General features: G+C 44.3%; 1 non-coding gene across 1 annotated transcript; it reads left to right on the top strand.

The window, feature by feature from the left end:
* The first annotated feature begins 1270 nt into the window (after window positions 1-1270).
* On the top strand, window positions 1271-1400 carry LOC142427098 (small nucleolar RNA SNORA31). Its single transcript, XR_012779926.1, has one exon. It is a non-coding gene; the product is annotated as a small nucleolar RNA SNORA31 (small nucleolar RNA).
* Window positions 1401-4503: the final 3103 nt, after the last annotated feature.

Raw genomic sequence — 4503 nt, 5'->3', positions numbered from 1 at the left:
TGGCGAGGGGTGTATGGTTTTGTGTCAATCATTGTGATAGGTACCACCTTCTCCCATCCTCTCCCCTCTTCCCCCTTACCCTTCTGGTATCTCTATCCCCACTCCTGTTCCTGGATTCCATGTGTCATGAGCTCCCATCTCTTATCTGGACCTGTGTACATGCTCCGGTCTGGGCTGAATTGAGCAGCAGCACTGGGGTCATGAGAGAGACATTCTCCTATAATGTCCTTCTGAGTGCTTTCAAGCACTGCTTTTCCTGTGCAGGACTCTAATCCCTCTGGAAGTGATGTGTGCGTGTCATCAGGTGGAGTTCCAGTTTAGATCATGTATAATAAACATACCTATAATAGTAAATACAGTGTTTAACTTGAAAATAGTTATTTTCCCAGGATGAATCTCAATGGTACCAGGGAAAGAGAGACACACACACCACCACCACCACCACCACCACCACCACCACCACCACCACCACCACCACCACCACCACCACCACCCCAGCTCTTAGCTACCCTCTATACGGTTTCTGAGACAAAAAGTCTTTACATGAGCAGACAGCCTCGTCTTTCTCCTTGGGAGTGGTGGTGGATTTTGAACCACCAGTATTGCAGTTAGCAGCAGGATTCTCATATTCATATTCTCTCTCTTTCTCCCTCCCTCCCTCCTCCTACCCCTCCATATGTACCTTAGATTTGTTTTGCTCATATTATACCATGGGCTTTTGATTTATGTTGAAAATATAAATTGTGTAATGTCATTTGGTTTTCTTCTTAAGGTTACTTCATTGTACCAAATTAGCCTTGATAGTTTTCCTCATTTTCTATTATCTGTAATATTTTGTATACAATTGAATTATCTGTTTCATATATGTTTACTAAAGCTTACCTATAAAGTTATCGATGATTGATGGGATTTTGTGCATGTAGCTAGACTAATTTCTTTAATGATTTGAATTACTCTTTCTTTTTGAAAATGGCTTTAGCTATGATATTTCTTAGAAAGTTGCTCATTTCCATCTCAGTTTTCAAGTTTATTGGAGTGCATGTGTTAATTACATTCTATTTTGGTTTTAAAACAGTGGTTCTCAACCTTCCTAATGCCGGGAACTTTAATACAGTTCCCCATGTGATGGTGACCCCAACCATAAAATTATTTTTGTTGCTGCTTCATCACTGTCATTTTGCTACTGTTTTGAATTGAGCGACCCCTGTGAAAGGGTCGTTTGGTTGAGACTCACAGGTTGAGAAAACCGCTGGATTAGAAGCTGCTACTGAAGCATCTATTGACAGACCTGGAGCAGTTACTGTCTGCTCTTAAGGTTTCCTACAGATGCAAGAGAGAATGTCCTTGCGCTTTCTGCCTGCCTGCCTGTGGCAGCCATGATTGAATAGGGGAGGACAGTGATAAAAAAATAAATAAATAAAATAAAAAAATAAATAAAAAGAAGCTGCTACTGTAGCTGTACTTTGTTCCTGTTTAAATTCTTGGTGGTCCTCATGGATTCCCTCTCCCTCCCTTTCCCCTGCTCTCTTGTGCTCCCCACCCCATCCCATTTTCACACTGTCAGCTTCTTGTCTGTATGATTACCATGTGTCTGGGGGTTACTCTTTTTTATTTGCTAACTTTTTGCACACACACACACAAAAGTTAGCCTGCAGATGTCTATGTGTATGCTCCAGTCTATCCCCATAAAGGGTTTTCATTGTTGTTGACTTCTCACATTTTTCTATTATCATCATGTTCTGATCTGTATTTTTGAAAAGAATGCTTCAGAATCTCATAACTCGTATCTCTTTATTATTGATCTCTAAAGCAGCATTGTATTCGGCTTAATACCTCCTTTTAGTTTTGTGGAGACTTGCTGTGTTTTCTGTGTCCGTGTGTGTGTGTGTTTAAACAAGCTGCATTCTATAGTAGCTAGTCCTGGGATCGGTATGTATCCTCTGGGGCAAATCTTCCCATTCACTGTTGGTGTCGAGCTACTTAATATGCCAGTTCCTCACCAGCATTATGGTTGGTTGATTTAGCTCGTCATGTCATGCAGTTCATCTTGCATTTTATATTTTGAAGATGCACTGCCATGTATCTTGTACATACGTAGGAGCATGGACTCTGTCCCAGTGGAGCAGCCCTCTTTGTCCATGGAATTGGCCCTGGGCCTGCTCCCCCTTTGCTTTGTTTGCTGAGAGAGCAGGAACTGTGGCTCTGCTCTCTGCGGATGTGTCGCCGCCACCTCTGCGTAGATTCAAATCCACGGTGAGGACTGCCGGAACTCAAATCCCCGCTTCGCAGTCTGCGGGGCATACTCCTTGGAGCGGAATTGCTGGGCCATGCAGTTGTTCGACGTTTCAAAGGGCTGTTTTTGTTAACGTGGTTGCAGTATGTTAAGATTCCATCGCTTCAGAAGAGGGCTCCAATTTCCCCACATTGTCACCAGCACCCCTCCCGCGCGTCCAAAGGAACAGCCGAACTCGTGGTGAAGTCCGAACTCGCACATGCCTGATCTTGCTGAGCAATGTCTCTGCACTCCCGGGCCCTTCTTTGGACAAAGTCTACTCAAGTCCCTTGCCCATTTTATAAATTGTTTGACTTTATGTTATTGAGTGGCTAGGATGATTGATTTTTAGCAATTAAACCCATACACATACAGCTTCCACATAGTTATCAGCTGTACGTTGCCTTTTCAGTTTATTGATAGCTGTACTGTGTTTTCACCCCACTAAATAATTTATTATCGTTGTCAATTTGGCCACCACTGTTTTTAGTGTAGAGTGCTTTAGGGGTGCTTTCCGGAACGGTGGTTAAATTTTCTCCTTCGTCTAGAGCAACGGTCTCAGCCTGTGGGTCGCGACCCCTTTGGGGCTCTAATGATCCTTTCACAGGGGCCCCAATTTATAACAGTAGCAAAATGACAGTGATGAAGTAGGAACGAAAATAATGTGATGGTTGGGGAGGTCACCACCACATGAGGAACTGTATGGAAGGGTCGTGGCATGAGGAAGCTTGAGAACCACGGGTCTAGAGTGTCTTATTTAATATGTACTCGGCATGGGCCATTTCACTCCGTGGTCTCCCAGAGGTTGTCCTGTGGGGAGAATGTCCCACTGCCTTCTGGCCTTTGACTTTGCATCTTTGTCAGTAGCTTGACTTTTCCTCCTGATGGTATTTTAGAAATATTCACCGTATCTTCATTGTTCTCAAATTTCCTAAAGTGTTCTTGAAATAAGTTTGTTTTTATGAGTTTATGTACTTTTCTCCTGATTCATTCCTTTCGAGGTGTATTTCAGTTAACTTCCTTCTGCTTACAGAATCCATTAGATTTTTAGTATTGCCGACCTTTTCATCGAATCCATGTAAGCGTTGTTTGCAAAGCTGTGCATAATTCCGTGCAGCCTGTTCCTCTGATGCCACTGTCCCTGACTGGGATGCCCTCAGACTGCTCGAGTGGCTTCGAGTCTCGGGGTCCAAGCTGTGTTTCCCCGTGTGTTCACTTCCGTTCACGGTGGGTTGTTTGCTCCTGTGTTTTGTCCGTTTTGACTGAACTGGTCTGTAATATTGTCATTTCTGATGTAATGGAAAATAATTTGAGTTGCTGGTCACAGTGGATTGGCATCTGGGCTTCTATCAGGCATCTGATTAGTACTGACTGCCTGAGAATAAGTGTCATCAGAGACTTGCAACATATAATAACCATAAACATCTTACCCAACTAGTGTCTAGTTCAGGCTTTAAAGATGGCTCTCTCTGTCCGGAGCTCTCCATCAGCAGCAGAGTATTACTCTTTCATGCTTACCTATGAATGTTTGGGTTGACTTCTAGTGCCCTCTCTACTAAGATTTCTTGGGGGTGTATCTAAACAATTTTGTCTTATGATTTCATCCAGCTTATCAAAGTGTGTAGCCCAGGATGGCCTCCAGGGTGGCCGTCTCCTGTGCTGGAACTGTGTGTCCTGGCTGTGGCTACGCCAGCTCTGCCGCAGGTGAGGGCTGAAGGGCAGTGCATGCAGGAGCCCTGAGGGCGAGGCATTCAGAATGGGGACCTGAGTCTGCTGTTCGGGCAGTGCCGCCTTTGGCAAGGATCTGACGCATGGACGCCCAGCTTCCTCAGTCATTTGGGGCTAGTAATGGTAAACGACTCCTTAGCTGGGGTGAAAATTAAATGAGACAATGTGTGTTATGAATGTGGCGTAACGCCTGGGCCACAGTAAGGAGTCACTAAATGGCCGCATGTTTTACATGCGTACCGTCATATGTATAACAGGTTTTTAACTTCCAGAGACTAACCTGTCAAACATTTAATGTTCCCATGAAGTAGTCTAACATCACTGCACCACTGCTGAAATCCCCATTGGCTCACAGCACAAAAGACACCTATGAATGATGAGAGCACTGTGAACCATGGTCCGTGGCTCCGGGGTTCTGAGAAGTAGACTCCAATGATTCCATGATGATTAGGGACCTTTTGGCTAGAGTGATGCTATACCCTGGACCATCCTCACTGCGAAGT

Source organism: Tenrec ecaudatus, chromosome 14, assembly GCF_050624435.1.
Source record: "Tenrec ecaudatus isolate mTenEca1 chromosome 14, mTenEca1.hap1, whole genome shotgun sequence".
Classification (NCBI taxonomy): Eukaryota; Metazoa; Chordata; class Mammalia; order Afrosoricida; family Tenrecidae; genus Tenrec; species Tenrec ecaudatus.
The sequence above is the reverse complement of the archived record's forward strand: the minus strand, read 5'-3'. Positions and strand labels throughout refer to the sequence as shown.